This window comes from Passer montanus, unplaced genomic scaffold (genome assembly GCF_014805655.1).
Source record: "Passer montanus isolate IOZ18808 unplaced genomic scaffold, ASM1480565v1 scaffold29, whole genome shotgun sequence".
NCBI lineage: Eukaryota > Metazoa > Chordata > Aves > Passeriformes > Passeridae > Passer > Passer montanus.
Window position 1 is genome coordinate 7622645 of NW_024367596.1, and position 25386 is coordinate 7648030.

Consider the following 25386-nt stretch of genomic DNA (forward strand, 5'->3'; position numbering starts at 1 on the left):
AACTCACTCCTTCACTGCCAACTCTTCCACCCTTCTGATATTTCTCACAGGGAGATGGGGAGGGGGGAAGTTGTGGTCAGTCCATAACACTTTGTCATTGCCACTCTTGCACTGCTCCAGCATGGGCTCCCTCCCATGGCATGCAGAAACTGCTCCCGTGTGGCACCAGCTCTTCAAGAACAGCTCCAGCATGGGCTGCAGCTTCCTTCAGGGCACAGGGCCCTGCTGCAGGGTGGCTGTCTGTTCCCATGCTGGCCTTCTGGCCTGCAGGGGAACAACCTGCTTGGACATGGCCTTCTCCATGGGCTGCAGGGGACTCTGCTCCAGCTCTTGGAGCACCTTTTCCCCCTCCTTCATCGCAGACCTCAGTGCCTGCAGGGCTGTTTCTTCTGCACTTTTTCCTCACTCCTTTCCCTTGTAGCTGTTGGGCAGTGTTTGTTACTCCTTAGATGTGTTTTCACCAGCATTACTGCTGGGTTGAGTTTTTGCTCTCTCCTTTTTGGATCTGGCTCTGTCAGGTATTGGGGCAGCTCCTGGCCTCTTGTCACAGGGGTCACCCCTGCAGACCACCTCCCACTACCACACTGTGCCATATAAACCAAATGTCCTAATTCACTCACTATGGTTTTGTGATTGAGGAGGGGGGAGGAAATCCTGCAATCATGTACATATCTGTTCTGTGTTTATGCTTCACTACATTTAGTCTCTTGACTAAACACATGTTCTTGTGCAAGCTCTGTAAGCTTGTTTTATCAGCTGCTTCTTCCTATTAAGTGTTCATACTAACAGGCATTGCTATGCAGTGAAATCTCATCATAGTGTTCTGGGCTTTTTATGTGGCTGGTCACTGTGCCCTAACCCTAGATGTATGCACTGAATAACCACATTGTTCATTTATAATGTCCTTGGCTTTTCTATAGCCTTGTCCCTATGATATTACTTGTGGACACAGTGGGCTGGATTGAAGACAGTGAAGTTAAAAGTGGTGATGTATGCAGCTATGTAACTGTGAGAAGAAATGTATTGATTCCCCATACCTCCTTTTCTAACCTGCTGTAAGGTGTTTCATCATGTAGGACATCATGGAGCTCTTATATTTGTTACTTAACATACATTGAAAGGTCTGACTTCTCTTCCTTGCTGGCTGTCTGAATGGGAAAAGCTGTTGTTAACATGTCTTGTGTGTCAGAGATCAGGCTGCTCATGATAGCTCATGAAGCTTTGAACGTATATAGTAATAGAGAGGCATGGCAAACTGTTACATTAATGTAGCCCAGGCACAAAAAGTGAAACTATTGACCTTGCCAGCTCTGCATTTGGGGCAAATGTTACTGCAGTGAACAGAGTAACTTTAGCTGATGCTAAACAGAAGTTGTTTTGAATTTTGGTTTCTGTATTTATCTATGGTATAGATAAATATGAATGTCGAGAAGGGCTGAGCAAATTGCTAAAAATGGCTGTAATTTTGCACGTCAAAATTTTTTTGTGAAGACTTGTAGACAAAGAGGCCAGTAATGAAATAGAAACAAGATTTTTTTCCATGGGTTCCTAAGTTACTGAAAAAGTGTTTGTTAATCAACTTCCTTTTCTGAAATAATACTCTTTTAAATCAACAAAACAAAAAGGCCTTTGCTCTTGCCTGGCATGGAATTGGTATTCCCCAAATGGAACCAGCAGGTATCCAGTAGGTCATTCAGCACAGCTTCTGACCTCCCTCAGAGTAAAGATCCTAAGACTTACAGTGGCTGCTACCTGGAGTATATAAAAGACACTGCAAAAACATATGTCAAGAGATATTAATAAGGATGTGTTGGGAGGTGTCTGTGAGATACAGGGAGAAGCAAAGTGTCTAGCTGCTTTCCATTCCTTCCACCCAAATCCAATATCAAAACCAGCCTTGCAGGGCAGTGTATAGGAAAATACAGCTTATCAATAGGCTGCTTCCCAGAGGTGCTATGTGCCACCCCAAGGCCCCTACTTCATGGAAGTAACTCTTGCCCCACAGTTGATGTACATGGTCTTTCTCTGTGTGCAGCTCCAGCAGGGGATGAAGATACTGGGGGCAGAGGTGCCCAGACCCCACACTTGGCCAGCCAGCTGTGGGTTTGTGTGGCTTGCATTGCTTAGGACAGCCCAGAAACTCTGTCCCTGCTTCTTCCACAAGGGAAAGCCTATGCAGCTGAGCCCTGTGCTGTTTCCCAGTCCCGGGCCAAGAGTCCCAAGCAGTCTCCACTCAGCCCCTGGCATGCGGGTTCCTCGGGCGCAGCGGCACAGGGAGCGTTCCGGGGAAGCCCGAGCGTGGCCATTAGTGCTGTGCTGACAGCAGCTCTGTGGATAACGAGAAGCCCTTCTGCCTCACTGCTATTAAACCGCTGCCTTTTCACGAGAGGAATCCTGAATCTTTCCTCAAACCTAAACAAAAAAGTCAGTCTTTTATTCGTTTCATCATTATCTAGGGCTGCCACATTCAAATGATGCTCCAGCAGTCCCTTCATTTCCGAGTGCACACGTCGAGAAGGGATTGGAAGCCTTTTGATTAAGAATAAGAGGTGATGACACTACAACCAGTGCAGGGTTGTCATCATTACCATGTACCTGCACTTCCACAGAGCTCTCGCTCTGGGTTGCCTCTGATATAAAGCTGCTGTACTCTGTGCCCTAATTGAATGGAACTATTTTATAAACACGCATTCCCTGAATCCCAGAAAAGATCCTTTTAGAGGGGAAGATATGGGGAGGGTGGTGGGGAGGTGAGGAGCTAGATGGGCTCAGTTCCTGGCAGACCAATTTTGTCTGTGAGAGAGATTTCTTTGTTCTCTGCAAAACTGCTTGTCGTCTACGAGCAGATATCGTGGGGTTTTATTCCCCTGCAAGTCAAATGAATGATCTGACCACCCACTTTTAATCCTGTGATTTTCTGCTTTTGGCCTGGATTACAAGTCACCTATGGCCACCTTTAGAGCATAACAGGCTCTAAGTTTACACAAGGCACCTAAGGGAAAAACATCCCTTCCTCCCTGGCCCTGTTTAACTGTTCACATCTGATAATTTAACTGAGTGGCTTGGTCACAGTAATGACCTTTGGGTAGCAGCTCAGGGAGGAAACCTGCTGTCTACCCACCAGGATGCTCTCGTATGTCTTGTGAGGTTGTATTCATGTTGCATCCTAAACCCACACTGCTGACTGTGGGAGTGACACTCTGCAGAGACTTGTTAAGCAGCATCCCTCTTTTCAAGCACTCTGTGCTCTGTCCCTCTTTTCACCACACTCTGGAATACCCACTGGTGATTTACTGTTTTCCAGGTTAACTTTCAAGTGCTGATTTTGACCCATATTCCTGTCCTGGCTATTTCTCTGTTCTTGTGTGACACAACTGCAGCTGCAGCAGGTACAAGTGCTGCACCTGAGCCTCGAAGGATGCTGGGCCAGTGCCTTGGTGCAAACTTGTCCCCCAGTTGCAGTTCAATAGTTAAACTAATTCTCTGCTATCTCTGTGTTTAAAGGTGAAAGGCTTTTATTGTTAAACAAGCTTTCCCTGGAGCCTAGTTTTAGTAAGAATACTCTAAAACTGCTGTATGAAATTATATTAATAGACAACAAAATTACAGCCAATTTCTGGTACTATTTCAATAGCTGTGTATGAAATTTACTGCATAAGGGATGTTGAGTTAAAAGTGGTCAGAGGAGCTACTTTTATCTTGGCTTACATATAGCATTACATTTACACCTGAACACAGGGTGAATTATCATCCAGAGGAGTTGAGAAGGAATCTCTTTTCTCTGGGAATGGCAATTATATTTGATTAGGTACATGGGAGCTTTTTCCTCTCCTGGCCAAGGAGCTGAGGGCAGTGCTTTGAAGACACCCAGCTTCATGATCAAGGTGTAAAGCATAATGACAAATGTGAAGTTCCTGCAGGGTCAGAGTCAGCTACAATAGTTCAGGGGAGAGGGCATCGGACTGGGACTTAAGAGGCTTGACTCGACTGCCCTGTTCTTCCACTGGGCTGCAGGACAAATCACTTCCTTTCTGTGCCACAGTTTCCTTATCTGTGAAATGGTGGTAATGAGCCTTTCTTCTTCATTTCTCTTTGTAATCGCTCCAAGAGCTGCAGGTAAAACATGCTATACAAGCACTTGGTATTACTGTGTTTGATTTGTGGGATTTTTCTGTGTGATATCCTAACGCAAGCAGTTGTTCCAGATTTGCACACATGAGCTCAAGGACTGTGGTGTTTGTCATCCTGCTGTTAACAGCTCTTCCCTGAAATCATTTGGATGTAAAGGTAGTACCCTGGGTTTGTTTTTGTTAGGATATCTGCAGCCTGCAATCTTAGTGCAACAGGATTTGTTAGTGAAGCATAGCCCTCAAACAAAAGCACCCAGAGGATGTGCCTTGTCAGGTGCTCTCCTTTGCACAAGGAACCCCCAGGTCCTTTTGCCTCTGGTATCTGCTGGTCCCCCGTTGAGAGCCCTCCATGCCTGTGGTCATCAACAGTTTGCCAGCATGAGGAGGGGGAGGAAAAAAATCCCCTTGACATGTGTAGTAACCTAAGCCTCATTCCAAATGTGTTTGCTCAAGCATTGCTAAGGTTTCCCTTCTTCCCATCCCCATCACTTCTCCCCTCAACCTGCCTTTGTTTCAAGATGGGAGGAGGCTGCTGGAGGGGTGGGGGATTTCTGTGGCAGTGCCTGCTGTGTTCGGGGCACTCTTTGTTTGACAACGTGTGCAGAGTCCTGGCAATCTCTTGCTAATGAAATGCCTTGAGAAGCAGAGTCCTAATTGTGAGGTGATACCCCAGCGAGTGTCAGAGCAGGCGGGGTGTGCATGATGCTCTTTAGTTTGGGTCATTGGAAGTGATAGATGCAGGAGGATGGTAGATTAGTTCCTGCTGAAACCTGAGACGCTGCCTGTGTTGCTGAATGTCACCCAGAGCTCTGCAAATGCATTCAGACAAAATCGCTGAAATCTTGGGTTTCAGGCCTAAGTGACCACAACAGGCACTTGTAGTTCCTGCCTGTGGAATAAACATTTGCTGGGCACATTTCAGCTTAATAATACTTTGTGCAGCAAGCAGTCTCTCACCACTCTCTGTCTCCTCAGTGTTGTGACAATCCAAATGCTACTCAGAACACAACTATGTCAACAGCTCCTACAATGGTTTTATTAATAGATTGCTTAACTTCCCTTGACCAGATGACAGGGTGTAATATTTCCTTGTTAAATATATTTTTATTTAAAGTGCTGGTTTTCCCCTGTCTGTTCTGTGGAGCTGGACAGTAGGGCAATAATGGGAGATGCAGGACATGCAGCTTTTCCACTGTTGTAATATACAGATAGTGCTTGGTGCTATTGGTGACCTGAAATATAAAAAAATATTTTCCAAGGAGACATTTGCTCTCCTCCACATGTCCAGCTGATCTGCTGAACACCGTTTTGGAGCAGAAGCTGTACAGCATTGACCAGTGCAGTGGGGCAAAAGATCTCACTCTGATATAATGAGATTTTTCAGTGGTAAATAGATTCTCAGGATGTCCAACAGAAAACCCTGCCTGCAGAATGAGGTCTGAGCCAAGTCTCTTAACTCCTAGCCCAGTATGTCACCTGCAATGGGATCTTGTTCCAGGGCTGGAGCTCCAGGCTGCTACTACACTTTTATGCCAGACAACTGCTTGGAGCAAGGGGTGTGTTTTGTGAAAATGAAACTGTAAAACACTCATAACAAAGTGACAACAGTGGACAGTACTGTGGCTTCAAGGTTATGAATACTGTGAAGAAGTGCTTCTCTTGCATTTTTAAGGCCTTTCTGCAGTATTTAACCCTCAAATCAAATTTCTCCTCCTGTTTCCAAAATTTATAGAGCCGACCATGAAATTAGGGACATGTCAACTGGAAATAAGGAAGCATTTGACTTTGACACTAAAATTAATTAAACTGTTATTACATTGATCTCTGCAGCATCTGTTCCACTTGTATGCAGAAATGCTGGTGTGCGCTACGGGGCCGTTTCATATTGGTGGAATTGGATGCTGTGATCAGCCATATGCTGATAAAATTATTCTTTTGTCAGCATGCCTGCCTGGAATTGCTTCAGGAGCTGGAAACATTCAAAGCAACAATGCTCAGTGCTGAGTGCTTAAGATTGCTGATGTGAAAGGGACTTTTGGTGTAGTTCCACACTCCACATACACTTCATACCTCACAGGTTGTTCCTGTGTAAGCAGCTAAAAATGGACTTTTAAGGCACTTCAGTTTTCATATCAAACTTCATTTACTGCACGGGTTATAACTTATGTTTGCAAAGATCCCTTCAACTCTAGTCCAGTTAAATCTGGTTCTCTTGCCACTTTAGGGGAGGTTGGGTCAGGCCCCAGAGAAGCTGGGGTAGAAGAAAGCTGATATAAAAACACTGTTGACTGTCAGGTGGAAGGTATCAGTAATTAGGTTTATTTGTTGGTTCTTTGTGACTTCTGTTTTGATTGTGCAGCTTATACAGAGATCAATCCTAGGCACCAAAATTCATGAGAATATAAAAGGTTTGTGAGGCAAACAGAGCTGCATTCACACTTTCCTCTATGGTTTGCATCCAGAATTTGCACTGAGTCTCTATTTCTCAGTGCACAACGAATATGAGATTTATCAGATGCTGGGAGGGGAACTGGAAAGAAGAAAAGTGAACCAGCCATTGCTGTGGTTTGCAGAGTAATGATAGAGGAACTGACTCAGTCCTGAGGTCACCTGCATTCTTCCCACTGCAGCCAGCATTGCATGTGGAGCCCTGTTGTGATTTAAAAACAAAATTTATGTGGGCCAATTTCATCCATGGGTCAAGACACCCTCATGATGAGCAGAGACTCATCTGATTATCTGGGTACTGTCCATGTCAGTAATTACTCCCTGAATATGCACCTGAAACACAGCTGTTGGAAGCTTTTCTTTTTCTTTTAGGAAAAGTGGCTATTTTAAAATGGGTATTTTGCTGGAGAATTTTCATAGTTTCTGTTTACATTTGAAAGCAATTCTCTTCAAGCCTTGAAAAGGATGTAATTATTTGCTTTTACAATTAAAGCCATACAAGCAGTGAGCTATTGTTGCATGGTCCTTGAAAACGTGCTCTTGCTTCTGATGACTGTCATATCTTTAATCAGTTAATTATCATTGCTGCTTTAGGATAAAAATGCCCAAGTAAACACAAATGCCTGTTCTTTAAGGAATTCATCTGAACACTTTTTGCACTTGTTGGGGCTGTGCAGAAGCACCAGGGACTGGCTCAGCCTCAGCTCCAAGCCCTGAAAGGTTGGTGCTTTGTAAGGACTCCATCAGATGTCACCACAAGGCATTTGTCTGTCTGCAGTGACCAGCTGAGTGATTAGCTGACACAGCTCCTTGCTCTATGGGTCACTGGCAAAACAGACAGGCTCAAAAATTTAAGACATTTGTTCCAACTCCTCCTGCATGTCTTGCCTTCTTCATTCAGCTATCAGCTCACTTGGCTGGTGCAGGCAAAATAACACATGTTGACAGTTAAAACAAGCTGCTCAAAAATAGCCACTAAGCTCATTGTGAGTGGAAATATTGACTTTTTTTGGAAGGGATTTTTTTTTCTTTTTGGCTTTTATGCTGTGTCTGGTAGAAAGGAATGGAGCGGCAGCTCCATCTTGCATTGTGAGGGCTGTGTGTGCCCTCACTTGCACCTGGGTTACCTGATAACTACACTGAGTTCCTGACTCTGGCCTCAATTGTATGTCCTGATTTCACAGTGGTAGGAAAACCCACATTAGCCCACAAAGCTGGTTTTAAGAGACAAGTATAGCTTTTTTGTCTCTAGAAATGCAGCTTTCTAATGACTTTCTAATACTGAAATGGGAAATTTGATTTTATCAAATTGCATTTCAGGCTTGTCCCTCCCACCTCTTTTACTCAAGCAGAACCTGTGTGAACTATAACAAAGGGATAATTTGGTGGTTTAAAAAAAAATGGTAATGTTGTAGCCCTGTAGATAAGAAGTATAAATGAGTGTTATTATTGTGAGCTGTAAATAGCCATAAAAAACGAATGCTCAAAGACAGTAATAGAAAATACCGAAGATCTATGGTGGAGCTGATGGCTTAAGAAAGAGACAGTCCTTTCTTGTTACAGCACAAGGAAAAATATTATCTGCTTTGCTTAATTAAAGTTGCATTTGGCACTTAGGAGGGTTCAACGTTTGTTTCCATTTAACATTCAATTTCTTTGATAATTACCCCCATGATGCTACGTGGCATTTCAAGGCCAGTTTTCTTGTGTTGCCACCCCTCCACTCAGTGCATGTGATTCTCTCCTGGAGGGTTTTTGGCTGGTGGTGAAAGCTAAGGGTGGGCTCAAGGTTATCCTGCTAGCCAAAAAAACTTGCCTACATGGAGGAAGGTAAAGAGCAGTTTTCATGAAATATAAAAGAGGCAAGCATGATTGAAAGTTGGGGGATATATTTAGATAGAACAGGATCGTGTCCTGTGTCTAGTTTCCATGGTGTCAAAGTCTTAGCTAAATCCCCATATCATAAAAATAAAACTAGACAGAAACGCACTGTTTTAATGTGTCAGAGGGGCAGTAGGATTTGAAGATCTTGTCAACATAAAAAACAGACAAGTATTATTCTTTTGTAGGAATCAGCACACAAAAGATACTACTCAGTTGACCACAAATACAAATGTTGAGAGACACAAGGCAAAGAATGTTTTGTGTCATGTGTGCAAAGGATTTTATGTAACATACACTGGGCTTAAAGCACCCTGAGAAAGGCCCACATTCTCCTAATATTAAGGGTTTAACTTCAGGCTGAGAGGGAGCAAAGTTGTTCAGATCCTTAAAGCAAAATGTTCTGCTGTATTGGTTGTGAGAAAAAGACATGCAGCATCCCACGGAGAAGCAAGGCAAAGGAAAATACATCTACCACTCCTCCATGCAGGCCCCCAGTCAATTTACCACTCTTTTTCATAAATCTTAGCAAATATCAGTAGCTGAATTTCAACTTCCCCCTATGTTTTTTTTTTTCTTCTTTCCCCAGAAGATGTGAATACCATGAAATGCACAAATACTTTATTCCTCTTCTTTGAAACCTGAAGAAGAGGAGAAAATTGATCAGAGGAGCATTGCTGCTTACTTGCATGTGTCTGTGAGCACGGTTGAAAGCAAAGATGGCCTTATTTTGATGAAACCCTTGTGTGCACAGTGCAGTATTTCAGCAGTCCTGTCCTCAAGACTACTGAAGTTACCCAAGTCTGGGGATGCCTGCAACTCTCCAGTAACAAGCTGTGGCTTTGCACTCGGGCTAATTACTGCTGAAGTCCAAGGGAGCTGGATTATTTCCTGCCAGAAAGTGCTTGAACTGCAGCAGAATGAATTCTGTGTGCAAAACCATTTGTGTGGGTTTTACTGTTTTCTATCTTGAATCCTGAAACTGAGGCAGAGCAGAAATTAGGCAATTTGCCAGAGGCTGAAGAGAGGCACAGACTACAAGGGGAGAGGGGTGGGGCTGGTGACTCCCAAGACACATTCATCACTTGGCAGATTGTGCTGTCCTACCAGCATGCATTGCAAGGAAAATTAACTACCTAAATGAGATGATTTTGAAAGGACTTTTTTTAGCATCTCCCTCTGGTGTTTTTTTTTGGTAGATGAAAATATGGGAAGTTAGCCAAAACTGTGTTCCTGTAATGGCCAAATGCTATTCAAGCACCATGACTAATGAGAGCAGGATTTGGCCCTCTGTTTGCCCTGTGCTCTTCTCTCTGCTCTATAATACGTGATGGTGGATCAGGTGTTACTCACCACTTCTCAGAAAACAGGAGAGGCATATTCACAAGAGAAGCTCTAAAACTCATTGAATTCAGTGCTAACTGGGGAGAGGAGAGAGTCCTGTGCCTAACAGTCTTGCTGAATTCTTGCAAGAAAAAGTCCAGCTTCAAGTATATTTAAATTTTTACTGCCAAGTTAAACCCTTGCACAAAAAAAAAAATCTTACAATAGAAATGCTGACAGGTCCTTAACTATAGTAGCAGTAGCAGTCTCTTCTATAATAAAGATGTTGCATGTTATCAATAATCCTCTTTTTGCCTGAATCCCTGTCTTTCTGAAGAGAAAGGGCTTACTGACTGGGCAAATCTATTTATAAATTTTGTCTTGGCACAAGGGGAGCATATCGACAATGCAGTGGAGATCTGGGGAGGCAGCTGGCCTGACTGCACGCAAGCAGCAAGCTGAGTGTCAAAGCAGAGCACTAAAATTTCCTCTCATTCCTCTAAAAGAGGGAGTGGGAGGAATTAGGAAGGGGGGAAAAAAAGCTTTCCTTTGAACGAGGCAGGGTCAGAGGAGCTACAAAAGATTGAGTAAACTGTCACCCTTCGCTCACTGAAGAGCTTTGAAGGGCTTTCACAAGCTGCTCACCAGTGGGCAGAGTCATCTGGACTGGGAGCCAGGGTGTGCATGCACTTACAGCCCGTGCTGAGGCACGTGTGCCATGGCAGCCCTGGCTGATAAGGACAGCTCTTCCTGCAGTTTGCTTTGCATAAAACAATGGAGGGGTAAAGCTGGAAGGGAAAGAGATAAGACATCAAGAATAACGCTTTTTTCCCTCTCTGTGTCTTTTTAAAAGGATGTTTTTCTTTGGATATTCTATGGTGGGTTTTACATCTCTTCACTCCCAAGCAAATTCTTGCAGAGATGATGGACTTATTTAATCGATAGCACAAACTAGCAAAAAAAGTTGAAGTCTTGTCCTTTGCCCTCTTTTCACATTAGTAATAGTCTAATAAAATTGGACTTTTTCCCTTTAGGTGGTAAGAAATAGAGATGGCAATACTCCTTAATGTTCCTGTACACCTGCAGCCATGCAATACCAAATAATTATCTTATTTTCCCAGGACTTAGGCCAATTCCAGTGTGATAGAGAATAAAGCCACCTAGATATTTACTGAAGTGATTGTATTCCTGTGAGAATCAAAGCTTTGTGAGTTTATTCTTTCTCCTTTCTGCAGTTATGAATGGTTTTGAAAATCCCACTCTGAATGTATATGGCTGTCCTTTATTACATGGATGTCAAATTTCCCTCTTCTTATACCCAAAGGCTGAAGTTTACTCAAAGCAAAGAACAGCAAGGATCACATTGCTCTCGCCAAAATAGCTTACAACATGCAACCAATAAGTAGGTCACTTATCTGAATGGGATACTGTATAAGTAGCATGTTTGCCACAAGAGACTTATGAGCCAGTCCCCTATGGTGCACATATAATAGTCTGTCAGTCTGATCCAATTCCCACTGATGTTTCAGCTAGACCTTGGTTTAAATGGGGCTGGATCAAGGGGTGTGCATCCCGTATGAACTGTGGATGGGCCTTTTTCCACAAGGGCTTACTGAAGTCGCTGGGGATGTCACAAAAGGCCAAAATTGATTGTATAACTTTTTTCAATCTTCACAAACTACTTGAATGATCCAGACATATCCCTGCAGAAAATGCAGGGGAGGAGAATAATGCACATGGCAGTGTTAGCTTGGGGCATCGATGAACTGTTCAAATCTTGCAGATGACCTTACTCTGACCCTTTTAGCAACTAAAGAATTTCTTTTAGGTTTGTCTTCATTCTCTGCTGGCTTTGGAAGGATTGCTCAAAGTTAGGAGGAAAATTATAGAGACAATATTCCTAACTAAAGCAAAGGAATTCTGAAAGTCTTGCTGGAGAAGCTCTGATTTGGGGAATTGTCTGCTGGCTGCTTTTGCAAATGGAGCACATTACATCCAACAGCAATAGTTTGGGAAAAGAGTTGTGATTCCAGGCTTGGAGCTGCTGAAATTCTCTTCCAGTGCTGTGTATTTCAGCAGCACTGGAGGAAAATCTCTCTCTCTCTCTGCAGTGAAATTCTGTGTGGGGAAGAGCATGACCCAATGTGTTTAAGTTTAAATTTTGACATGGCTTAGGTGGAAGATAACCTTTGACTGCAAGGGCCCAGGAAAGCACTCGCTGCAGGAGTCATCCAGCTGAAATCTCAGTGACGAGTTTGCTTCCCTCTGAGTTTTGAAGACTGTGACTATAATTAGGAGGTGCCTCTGATGGATTCCACCAACACCTCTTCTCCAAAAGGACAGAAGTCAGACTTGTGTGGCTAGTAGGAGATCAAGTGTGAAAGCCAAGACTCCCAACTCTATTGCACTGGAAAACCACTAATAAGGGGTCAGCATCATCATTAATTTCAAACTATTTTATGTGTTGATAACAAGACACAGAGAAAGAATTGGCACTGACAAAAGATTGTTCTTCAAAGACAAGTTAGTTATTCTGCAGTTTTCATTACAGGAATTGCTTTGCTTTGGGGAACTGTTCTTCAGTGGTAGAGTACAACATTTTTGAGTGATTTAAGAAAACATAACACCAGAAAAAAACCAACTCTCTTGGCCTTTTGCTTAACTGTATATGTTCAAAATCTGGTGGGTCTAGAGCAGAAGAGTTGAGCCCTGAACAGAACAGAACAAGAGCAGCTTGCTGGTCTGGACAGTCTACAACCACCAGTTGTTTGGTAAGGGGGAGGAAATGCCTCTGGATTTATTCCCCTGGACATAATATCTAGAGTTATCTGATTTCAAGAAACATAGAAAGATAGAAAAGAAGAAAAATTTGTGCCTTATTAGATGCTCCATAAACACCTTCTTGGTTCCACCCTCACCTTGATGTTGCTCTCCCTACAGGCAGCACAGGTTTTTCACAGGTCTACCTTTTGCCTTCGGTCTCTGCACAAAATTTCAGTGCTGAAAAATATGTTTAAACCAACTGTTGTGGTTAAGGTGTAAAATTAACTGTGATCATTGCTCAGGCCTGAACCAAGATTCTTCATGTCAAGGAGCACACTTTAAATCTCTGTGCAGCAACCCTGGGTGCCACCATCACAAATTATGTGTGTGTGGTGTGTCACAGAGAAGGAACATGTCACCAAGACCTTCATTAGATGGCAGATTCCCACATTAAAATGAACATTAGCAATTTCAGCCTCAAAACCACTTCTTCTGAAAACAGTTAAAAGGCATTGAGAGCCATAAAGTGATAATCATTAGTAAGAAGGTAAAATCATTTCCCAAGGGGCATCTTGTGGTGCTATAGCTTTGCACAGTTTCCTATCTCACACTTCCTTCCTCATTAGGTTGGCATTGGGATAAAAGAGCAGAATGGGTCAGGAGGTCCCGTTCCAAGTAATTAGAGAGTTGCTTCTTTTATCTAAGTGTACCTTGTTAAAGTATATCAGTGTCAGCCAGGTTAATTGGAACTTTAATACATAATTGATGCTAATTTATGGTCGTTTTTCTTCCAGGATGCTGATGCAGACCCCAAAGTCAGGATCCAGTTTTCTTGTTATTAATTATATACTGAAAACCAATATCCCATTGGAAGGAGACCTACAACTTATTATATTCTATAGAATTTCTGCCCCAAAACCCCTTAGTTCACTTGTTCCATGTTTGTTTTGAAAAGCTCCTATTTAGCCTCAGGAGAAAAAAAAAAGTAAATGTTTATTTCTGTTTTCAACCATTTTCATACTCAGTGGAAATGTTCAACTGTGATGCTGTGAGGAGGGCAGGAGTCCAACTCTGTAGCTGAACTACCATTCCCAGAAAATGCTTTTTTTTCTCTAATTGACAAAATATCCATGAAGGAAAGTAAATGCTATTGCTGCATTTTAATTAATTTTAAAAGTGATGTCAGAGCTGTGCATTGCTGGATCTATGAGAAGGAAATACCTAGAACAGGGAAATGAGAGCCAAGTGCCCTGAACCATTGCAGCACATGGATTTCCATGTCTGAGGTTTGGACTGCCCATGGGATGGGGCTAGCAGCTTTCCCTGAACAACATTATTTAGTGTGGTTGGAGAACTGAGATCTTCATGGTGGTGTTTCATCTGAACCACCTGGGAGCCTTTTTCCCTCATCACTGCAGTGACCAGGAAGTACAGCAGAGGGGCTGTGGGTCAGTCTGCAGATCCCATGTAAGATAAGAAAATCACAGGAGGTGTAGGATGGCCAGACCATTCATTTTCCTCATAGTTTGCACATCTCAGATTCAATAGCTCCGGGCTTTCAGTACTTGCACAGGCAAAACATAAGGGATGCTCTTCTCTCTTGTCAGTTTAGCTGAGATTTTAGTCAGATTTTCTCTAAAGAGGGTTCTTGTAGCATCTAAGTACAGCAGGGATTGCACAGATAATATGCTGTTATCACATGTTCCTGCTTAGACATATCCAAAAATAATTTTGTTTCTGGGGTTAACGATGGTTCTACAAGTACACTGGAAGTTCACCTGCTCCTGTATGTTGCCAGATATTTGAACTGGTTAGATCTGATACGTGTACAACTGGCTCCTCCTTTAATTTGTTCCTGTTGATTTTGTTCTCTGGAAACCAGATGTGGCATTACATGATAAAATACCTGTAGTGGGTTATGCTGGAACATGACACAACATGTGTCAAGTTTCTTTTGAACCTTTCTGAGATCAGGTATCAGTCAAAAGGAGGTCATTTTAATTACCAATGATTAATTAATTAGATGATTGTTGGACAGATGAATCCAAAGATTATATAGCACTCCTAATCAGTGTCTGTAACCTAGAAGAAAAATTAAGATTTTTTTTTAAGATGAAAGAATGGAAAGATTGCTGCTCAAAATGTCATTTGTGTGATGTTTGTGTAGCATTTTAAAAGAGATGAAGTGAAGTAGCATCTGTTAGTACAACCTCATGAACAGTGGCAAATAATTAGGAATCACTCTGTATTTCAGAAACTACCTCTTGATTTAAATATATTCCTACCCCATTTTGGTTTTTAGATGTCCAAACTGAACTATTTTTATTCATGTTGCTATTTAGGGATTTGAGTGCTGTGCAGGGCTGGACTGTGCCAGCAGTCCTTGCCCAGTTATTCCATGTGGATCCTCCTGCTGCTGGGATGGCTGGGGACCTGCAGGGTAAAGTGATCCTGATCACATCAAAGCAGCACTGATCACAGAAAGTGAGGTGCAGACATTGGAATGGGGATGCTTTCGCAGCAGGAAAATCCTTTTAAAAATCCTTTTGGTCAGATCTGCTGCTTTCAAGGATGCCTTGTGTGTTCCACAGCTCCATAAATGCTGGGGCCTGAGGGCACTGGTGCTCCTTGCTGGCCCTGAGCAGGACAGTGGCCAGCTCAGCCCAGTCATGTGCACAGCTCAAGCACTCCTGTGCCCAGTACTGTACACAACCCAAGGTGTGGCCAAACTTTGGTACAAGAGCAGTGCCTTAATGGGATAACTCTGGAGACCAGTTTACTCAGGGAGGAGTGAAGGGGATTTCAGCACTTTGCTTCTTTCTATATTTCACTGATGTAGCATTTGCTTTTGTCACATGTGAAATATCCACATTAGACAAAGGCGCACCACTGCCCCAGGCATGGTGCAATTCACAACGTGAGAGCAAGAGGAAAGTCTAGAGGCCAGTCCATGTTTTCTATAAGCTACAGGAAAATAGAGGCACCACTGAGCTCCAGCTGCTGCAAAGCAATGAGTTTGGACCTTTCAGTAGCAAAACTGCATTTGTGAGTGCCCAGTCAACAGAAATTGTGGCAAAGAGGGAAGAGGGTTTGGCAATTTGATCGGGCTCAGTGTTGCCTGGATGGCCCCATAGGCCAGTGTTTAACATGCCAATTTCCATGTGTCTGTAACCACTCAAATTTCCTTGCACTCAATGTTCTTTGTGTGCCAGGCTGTACCATGTAAATCTATCTCTTCACAAACTTCTGGGATCTCAAGTGGTTCTGGTAACTCACATGGTGTTGCACTGTAATTTGCTGTGTAGTACTTCAAATGTGGCACAGACTGGGTGGTCTTGGCAAATTAAAAGTGCAGTTCAGTATTTGAGGGGTTTTATTTAAGGAGTAATTTGAGTATCTAGCAGCATACTTTCCAAAGATGGTGAAAGTGAGACAAACACCATTAAAAACTGAGGCAATCTTGAGGCTATAAGGATTGCATGAAAATCTCCCTTGGCTTTTTATCTTCTTATTCTTTCCTGTCCGAGGATTTCACAAGAGAGGACTGAGTGGAATCGATTAACCTCACAGAAACTCCAGCAAGGCTTAATATTCTCAAAGGAAGGTCACCAGGTTTCAGTTTGTGCCAGCACTCACTGTCCTGAGGTATTGAAGGCTGGGGAGCTGGAAGTGAACCCTGGTCTCCAGCAAAAGAACTGGAGAAATGTGCCAAGTGATTTGAATAGAAATTGATGTGGCAGTAATTTTTCTTCCTTTTTTCTTTTCTTTTCTTTTTTAAAATTTTGGAAGTTGCTCCTGTTTTCAAGGCTGTGCTCACCTCAGAAAACAGGCTGGGGAATAAGGGAATAGTGCTTCACATGGCAGATTGTCATTGCTTTGGTGGCACTAAATAAACAGAATAACGAAGGCAGCAAGTGCATTAGGGCAGGGGAAATAAGGAAGCATTCTAACCTCTCACACCAATAGGCTGCAGGGCACATAATGAGCTCTGCTGCACTTGTGTGAACTGAGGGAGGTGTTCTTTCCCACCTTCCTCCTGATGGCACATCTACCCGTGCCCTGTGGAGGGCAGTCAGCCAGGGTTAGCAGCAGATAACCCTGTCTTATTAAGTGCAGAGTCTGATTTTAGGGGTTTTTTACTGGGTCTGATTGGAGGATTTTATTGTCCCTAATTGTTGACTAAGTAATGTTCAGGCCATCAACTTGGGGTTGGCTGGGGTCTTCCCAGAGCTGGGATAGAAACTGTCCCTTATCTTCATTTTAGCTGCAGCTGCTCAGGTGAGGAGCCAGAGCTGGAGAATATAGCCCTTAAGGAAAACAACCCCCCTTTCTTCCTATAAACGCTGGCAGTAACTATAAACAAGTGAATCATGAGCTGTCTGCAATACCCATAGCTTTGCATCTATACAGGCACAGGCTTGGCATGGCAGATAGGCTAGTGGTGGGAATTTCCTTCCTCTCAGACATTTCTCAGCTCTTTCTGAGACTGCCTGCCTGCTCCTGCTGCTTTCTGCACCGTATGTACTGCTTTGGATTAACTGAATAGTGATAGTGAATATATTATTATTAATATATTAATAGGATTGTGAGTCTCTTTGAGACAAATAGCATGCAGAAAGTACTTTAAGGTCATCTGTTTCTAAGCAGTCCCCCAAAGTCCATGGGTGTGTGTTTTTGGTTTTTGGGTTTTGGTGGTTTTTTTTTGTTTTTTTTTTTTTTGTAGGAAGAGACAGTAGAAAACAAGGTATTTCACTTCTTTATAAATAGTTAACTCCAGCAGTGACTGAACAAAATTGACTAATCAGAGCTCCCTTAGGAGGGCCAGCAAGAATGGGAAAGGTACCACTGTTCATACCAGAAGAGTAGGTTTTATAGCTTCATCACCTGCTAGAAACACTTAAAGTGAGAAATATTTTCCTGCCTGGTCCCCATCCCTGTGAGCAGCCCTTCCCAACCATCGCTGCCTTTGGAGGTGCTTACAGGTTTTGATTTCTTTGCCTCAGGGACACTTGAATTTAGAGGCTGTGCTTGCCACGCAGCAGATGCTGTTCCCTGGGGGGATTTTGCTGCTTGGTGTTTAAATTACACTGCCATTGCAACACAATTAGGTATGTTTTTTTGGTGGGTTTTTTGTGGGGTTTTTTTTTTTTTTTAAAAAAATTTTGTTTTTTTTTTTTTTTTTTTTTTTTTTTTTGGTGGTGTTTTCCTGGTCTCAAGAGTCCAGGGGTGTTTCTGCCGAACTGCCCTGCTTACCTGTTCCAATATTTTGGGCACTGATGGTGCTGCAGGAATCCGAAGCTGCCGTGTATATTTTTTCTGTGAAAGGGTGATGTGTGCCTTTGCAAACACTGCCTTTCTGACTGAAATATTCTGGTTATATAGCACCCCTTCAAAGCCAGTTACATTAAATCAGTGGAGGTACTTTAATTTCAGATGTGCGTTTCTGTTGTAAGCTGTATGTGATGTGCAGGGATCTTTTTTAAAATCTTAGCCTTCAAAAACTGATGGGGAGTACGGGGGGTTTATTGAGCCTCTCTTTGCAAGCTTAGGCTGTAAATACTTTGTACACTAATTACAGAATTCGGCTCGAAAATACAATATATCTTGAAGACATTGCCGGGAAATACCCAGTGACGTGATGCCTATCTCAGTTATTCACGGTGTGCCCAGTTCCCCGGTTTGTGGCTGCTGTGTTGCAAACCTGAGGTGAAGCAGCAGATTTACATTTCGCGAATGACCCCGTAAATGCCGCATTAATTCCATGTACCTGGTTAGTGGAGGAGGGAAGGGAAGGGGTTTGGTGACACTTGGAGCGGGAGGCAGAGCCGAGCTCCGAGCCTGGAGCTCCCTTTAGCGACGGCGGCGGGCAGTGCACGGCTCCCTCACGCGGCCCGGCTCCCGCCCAGCCCCGCTGCGGCCCGGGAGCCCAGCTTCCCTCAGAACCCCGCTATCGGCAGGGCTGCAGTCTTCAAAGGAATCTCACCAGGAGAGGGGAGAGATGCCAGCGCTCCCAATTCTGTTCCTGGTAACAGGAGACCAGCCGGTCCTTCCTTTAAAATGCTCTGGCCAGGCAAAAGGCCGGACTCCTTCAGAGGCTGCAAGTCTGGACTTGAACCCCCCAGCTGAGTTGGTTCTCCTGCTTGATTTGGAAAGCGAGTGCCTCTTTATCGCCACGCTCTTAGAGCTGGGACTGGTGGGACTTGAGATGACTTTTTCTTTGGTCAAGTGCATTACATAAACAAGCCTGCTGTTGTTAACTGTGGGCTCCAGCCAAAGCCAGTGGAAAACCTCAGGACCCAAGAATTTATCTGTGGGGAGTAAAAGAGGCCAAATGACCTCTTTTGCCCATCAAAAACAAAAAATGGATGACAGGGAAGGAATAGATGCCTCTCTCCACAGAGTGTAGCCTGTCACTACAAGGACACCCTGTGGGACTGACATCTCACGTGCTGAGTGTGTCACTTGCTGGCTTTACCTTCCCTTTCCCCCCTGGCTGAGGTGGCTGCACTTGGCCATTTGGAGCATTGTGTCCTCTGGTGTCTTTCCCTCTTTTGACCCCACAGGCAGACTGTGCTGCCTTCTCTGGAAAAGCAGGTTATGGTGGTTCTCTCTGGCCTGTGAGCTTCCCAGAGCCCCTGCTTTGGGAGTGGGTGCTGTCAAGCCTCTCCTGTACCCCATGCCTGGCAGTGTGGTGAGAGAGGACAGATAACAGGTCTATACTCCAGCCCGTTCCCAAAAACTTGTGTACATCACATCCTTGATGATGTAGGGTCCTTTTGTTATAGCACTGCAATCTGTGGCATCATCAGTTTTCAAGGAAGCAATATGTAGCTCTGATAATAAATATTCAGAGGGCACTGATAAGTTTCTTCTTTGAAAATATATCTTTATAAGGAGACTCTAAGTCCAGTCTTCATATCCATTCAGTACAGATAAATGAAAACCAGTGTCTGCACTGCTGATGGGTGGAAATAAAAGGTTTGATTTCAGTATCAACTGGTTGTCTGGGCTGCAAAAGATTTTCATTGCCATCCTTCACAGTGATGTGATGGAAAAGTCCTGATAACATGCAGAGATATTAGAGTAAAATGCAAATTTGAACCCTCTATCTTATAGTATTTGGTGTGCTTCAGAAGAAGATAAAGAATGAATGGTTTCCTCAGGAGCAGGAGCCAGTGTCCAGCTTTGGAGCAGAATCTAAATCTAAGTCAGATCTTGTGTTGCTTGGCTTCCAGCACACCTCAGGGTAGACAAGTTGCATGGGGTAGCACAATCAACAGATGGGCAGGAAATCAGCAGCAGGTCTAATTGGTGACTTTCAAAGATGAGGAGCTGGCAGGAGAGAGCGAGGGATAAGATCCTGAACACGTTGCAGCTTTTTATAAACTTGTTTTGTTTAATTCCATGATTTTGAACATATGGTCCATCAACTTCTCACAAGCCTTTAAATTTCATTTCCTAGTGTGACTGAGAGATAGTTATTAATGCAGGATGGCGGGAGGTGTGTTCAAAAATCCGTTTATCAGATAATGGGATTAACACGAATACCTCCCCAGCCCTGCTTTAGAAACTTACTTCTAAATCTACATATTCAGCGACTACAGCAGCCACATTACAGCACAACAAATGAAAGTGCTGGACAAGCATTTTAAGGCCTTCTCTCACAGTTCTGATAATAAAGCTGGGGCCCAAGAGAGGAACAAACTCTCTTACTAAGTGGGTTGGAGGATGTGAGCTCCTCTGCCACTGATAAAGTGAAACAAATGCAGAGGAGATTGCAGCTGCATATGAAGCAGAAAAGAGCAGCACCCAAACACTGAAGGACACTGTCCTGGCTGTACCTGTATCTCCTTTGTTTCTTATTTCAGCAGGAGACATAATGGGCACAGGCAGAGAAGAGGAAAGATGCAAATGATTTAAAGATAAGACCAGACCTAAACTGTCCTATATGTGTCTGGCCGTGCCACAGCCTGTTTGCATGCACTGGCATATTAAGACTTTTTGTGGTTTCACATCTTATCCCACACAAATTCTAGGCTTTGGGTTTTTTCCTACTTTCTCCCGTATTCTTGACAGCTAACTGCTTTTTTAATACATAAATTGGAGTTTGAGGTGTTCCTTCTCTGCAGAAAAGTCTCATCTCTAGAAACAGTTCTTTGAGTTTAGAACATGATCAACCACTGCATTTTTACTATTGTAAGCATTTTACTTTCATTTAAAATAAAAGTACAGGAAAAGGCATCAGAGGTTCTCTATGTGAATAAGCAGAACAATGTTCTTTTCTACAGGGAGAAGGAGATTACTTAGAGTGAACTTCTGTTTTGTATTTGGCCTGCCAACAAAGCTTCTAAAAATTATTTCCATGTGCATATACAGTTTAATTCAACATTACCATTTTCTCTCTTTATAAAAATCCTTGAATGGAAAAATACTATGGTGGAATTTATCTCAGGAAAGGAATGGCAAGTTTCTCTTTATCTTTGCTGGTAGAGACTTGAACAAAACTAAAACTGACACCATGAACCTGTAAGTGTTGTCAACACAACCTGTGGCTTTGTAGCACCAGCCTTTACAGTTCTCTCTCTGCTTGTTTCACTTTTGCAGAGCAGAGATGAAGGAGCAGTTTCAACATGCAGAGAGCATTCACCATTTGCAGAATGAGATGATTTCTAAGAGATGCTGGTTTCTGCATATGTATCATCCTGCTTTTGGTAAGAAAGCCCTGTTAAAAATTCCCCTCCCCTATGCACCCTGCTGCACCTCCTTGTGCCCCTGCTGCAGTTCCTGCCCCAGCCCTGTGGTGCTGGTGGTGCTGGTGGGGTGGGCACGGGTGGAGGAGACCTGTCTTACCCTGACTTTGCAGCTGAAGGCAGCACATCCAGCATCCCCCAAATGCTCTCACTGTGCTTGTGTTAATGTCCACCTACTGAAGAACATGCACAAATTTAAAAGATTAGCAGTAACACAGAAAAGTATATTGTGAGATAGGATGTGGAGTTTTATGGAGGAAAAGGATTAGTAGATATTGCAAAAAGCTTCTGCAGTAAAAGAAGTGCTGAGATTTTAATAACCTAAGGTATTAAGTTTTTATCTCCATTTTTCTAAAGCTCTGCATCAAGGTTTTTTGGAGGCATAGGGAGGATTTATACACATGCATCATATATTAATGGAACCCTGAAGTCAAGCAGAAACTCCAGGCATCTTGAGACAAGCCAGGCTCAAATTTAGCAGTTCTTCTCACCATATGAGTCCAGCAGGCAGGCACAGGGTCACTGTTCTGTTTTGGCTCCTTCAAATGACAAGGTCAGCTGCATCTGTGTGAGTCCAGCACACACATTTCTCCCTTTGTACAAGTAGAACATTGAAGCTGTTTGCTCTTCTTACTCGTAGAAGTAACACTGTGTCACTGCATGTGAAAGGGGCTTTTCTGCCCTGTTCTGACATGGGACCATGCAGCCAAATGAACAAAAGCTTTTCCTTAACTCTCCCTGGTCACGCTGGCATGGTCAGCCTGTGCCAGCCAGCACATGGGCTCTGACAGGGGAAGGCTGTAAACAGCAGTAAGAGCATGTGAGAATCTCATGGTGGAGATGGCAGGAGCAGGGAAGAGTAAAATATATGTGCAGGAAGCCTAAATCCTTAAATCCCAGTAGACAGACAGAGGTTTCTTGCCTTTTTTCCTAGCCTTATTTTCTCACTAATGATTACACCCTAACTTCCTCTGAAGGAGAAAATAGACCATTCCCTCCTAGGGAATTGATTCCACACCTCCATTTTTTTTTCTTAGTGCATATCACTCCTAACAGCCATGTGTCCAAATCTGACCTTACAGAGAATTATTTTCCACTAGATGGAGCTTGAGTATTTCCTCACCACACATCCCTGCTGCTCCCTGCATCCATGCTCTGTTCAGGAGCAGCAGCATCCAGCAGTGCAGTTATGGCTCTTGGCCTGCACTGTTGGTATCATTCTTGCCAGACCATATCATTAATAATACATTTGTTTTCCTCTGATGAAAAGCACGAATTATTTCTTAGTGGAAAGCCAGAGACCCTACAAGCAAATTCCTTGTGGGAGGATTCCTGAAGTCACACATTTGTTTGCAGAGCAGCATAGTAGCATAGTGTCCTACAGACCATCTGAGTGCTTTTTTTTTTTTTTTTTTTTTTTTTTTTTATGTTATTTCCATTTTATTTCTTTCCTGTTGAATGTGTGTTCTGGCTCTTTGTGGGACTTCATTCAGGCCTGTGGAGATGATGTCATGGCTGTGACATTTTGAAACAGGGCTTGGAGGAGGTCTGTAATGGTGTAGAGAGCTGGTGCCTTTAAGTACATTTTTAGGTGATTTGTCTGATTTCTTCCCAGAATGAACTACATTATGTTACCTAAGGAAGAGAAAGAAAATCAGCAAAAATGCAGAATTCTGTCTGCAAACCCTATAACAGGTGGTGGCATCAGGAACAAGTATATCGATAAAGATGTAGAGAAAGGCTCTTGATATCTTTGATCTTTTAAAAAGAGGATCAGGATTCAGCTATTACATATAACTGTGCCTCTGTTTCATGTCTTGTGCCTCAATCACAAGCATTCCTTTAAATGTATTAGAAGAGAATAAATGCCACTAAATTATCTTCATTTTCAAAAGATTTTAGTAAAAAGCTGCCTGTATTTTCAACATACAGGCATTTTTTTTTTTTCATTTCCATCATGAAAAAAACCCCGAAGAATCTTCAAATCATCTCTGAAGGACAGTTCTAAAATACCAACCTATGCAACGTGCCAATTTGCCTTCTTGCACCATAGTTTGAAAAGACATCTTCACTGGTTTTATTCTTTTGTTTTAAACTGTGCAGATCTTTTATTGGCAGTTCTAACTCTCAGGGATTTTTTTTTTAAGAAAGCAGTAAGATTCTTTGTGTAGTGCCCCTTTTGTTCTCCAAAGGAATGAGTAGCTGTGTTTCATCATAAGATTTAGGTTTTATAGTTTGGGAAAGTAACTTCCAAAATCTGGCTGGAGTCGGTTCTAGTACAGTGCCATTTGATGGCAGAATTTTCTGAATCCACAGAGCTGTAGTGATGATGGTGTGGGCAGAAGGGGCCATGTGGGCTGGTCAGGCTGTGCTGTATATTGGCTCTGGAGGTCAGTCACATAATGGTTCATGTCACTACTAAAATTCATTGCAAATGATTCTAGATAGATATGAAAACTGTTCAGTGAGGGGCTCTGTGAAGACCAGATAATCATTGGTATTTCATTGAAGCCTGATAAGAATGAGAAGTTTAATAGTGTTTCCTGAAAAAAAAAATCTGATTTCCCAGTCCACAAGGAAAAATAAAAATCATCCCTTTCCTTGTATCTTCTGAAAATCAGCAGTAAGCCTACTGGGTAATTTTCTGAGGTTTTAATACTGTGTATGTGCCTTTCTCAACCCACACATATGCTAATTTCCACTGCTTTTATACTGTGTATTCCACTAGCAAAGTCTTTGAGCTCTTTGAATGGGAAAGGAGTTTCTGTTATCGAGGGAGGAGGGAACTACCAGCTGCAGAAAGAATTCAGTGCTAAGGGGAGTAAAGCTTAAGGTGAAGTTGCTGATTTCCTTAGACCTGAGCCTCTATATCTCTGAGGGGATGATATAAATCAGTCTTTTAAACCAGTTCACATAAGTGAAAAGTGGTCCTCTCCTAAGTACTGCTTCCCTAGACAGTTAGGAAAGACTTATTAATCAGTATCTGTATTAAATCTGTGACATACTGAGGGCAAGAGATGCATCTGTAATTTTCAACAATTCTGACTGAATAGCTGGAGCAGGACTGACATCACCTTGCTGGTTCATGTGAGGCTGCACACAATGTAGTATGAATAGACTGAAATGTCTTGGAAATCACAGCAGAGTACTGGTTTAAAAGATTAAGTACTTTTTACTCTCTTAAGTACTGCTTCCCTAGACAGTTAGGAAAGACTTATTAATCAGTATCTGTATTAAATCTGTGACATACTGAGGGCAAGAGATGCATCTGTAATTTTCAACAATTCTGACTGAATAGCTGTATCTGTATTAAATCTGTGACGTAAAACTGAGGGCAAGAGATGCATCTGTAATTTTCAACAATTCTGACTGAATAGCTGGAGCAGGACTGACATCACCTTGCTGGTTCATGTGAGGCTGCACACAATGTAGTATGAATAGACTGAAATGTCTTGGAAATCACAGCAATTCCAATAGGAAGTGGCATAAACATGGGGTGCACTGAGCAAGCAGAATTCCTCAGGCAAACATCACATAGCAATATTATTTCCAGGCTATTTTTTTTAATTGAGATTTTAGCTGTCAGACAATTTATCAACTGAAAAATTCAAGATGTTCTTTAAACTCAAATTTGCTGATCACAATTAAACTCTGTTGAAGAGCTGTTTTCCCTTCTCTTGAACAGGAAAGTTGGAAGCTTGCTCTAGAAATAGCAGTTATTCTGCTACAAGTGAAGATTTTGGCCAAAATGACACCAGTCATCCTTGAAAGCCCAGGCAGGTCTGGGGTCTGACAAGCTGCTCAGCTCTGAGCCTTCCCTAGGCACTGGCCCAGCTCGATGTGGGTGTCAGTTTTCTGCAAAGTGCTTTATTCTGCTCGAGCCCCAAATGATCAGTAAATTGTGCACTGTCTGCCCCCGCAAAGGTGTCCCTGTGAATGGCTCCTGCTGCACTAGCTCCCCCAAAATACTGATTACAGGGATAAACAGTGTATGCTGGGAACTACCCAAAGTGATGGGTGAGCTTTTTTGGAGCCTGCCTCTGTTGCATGATTCGGTAACAAAAGGCATTGCCTTTTTTTCTGCTCTTGTT

The 25386-nt window shown here is 42.9% G+C and overlaps 1 long non-coding RNA gene across 1 annotated transcript in view; it reads left to right on the top strand.

Annotated features, from left to right (window-relative positions):
• Positions 1–25386, top strand: part of LOC120504319 — a 31325-nt gene that overhangs the window by 584 nt on the left and 5355 nt on the right. Inside the window, exon 2 of the long non-coding RNA XR_005627993.1 lies at positions 21150–21256. This is a non-coding gene — a long non-coding RNA (uncharacterized LOC120504319). The remainder of the gene's footprint in view (positions 1–21149; positions 21257–25386) is intronic.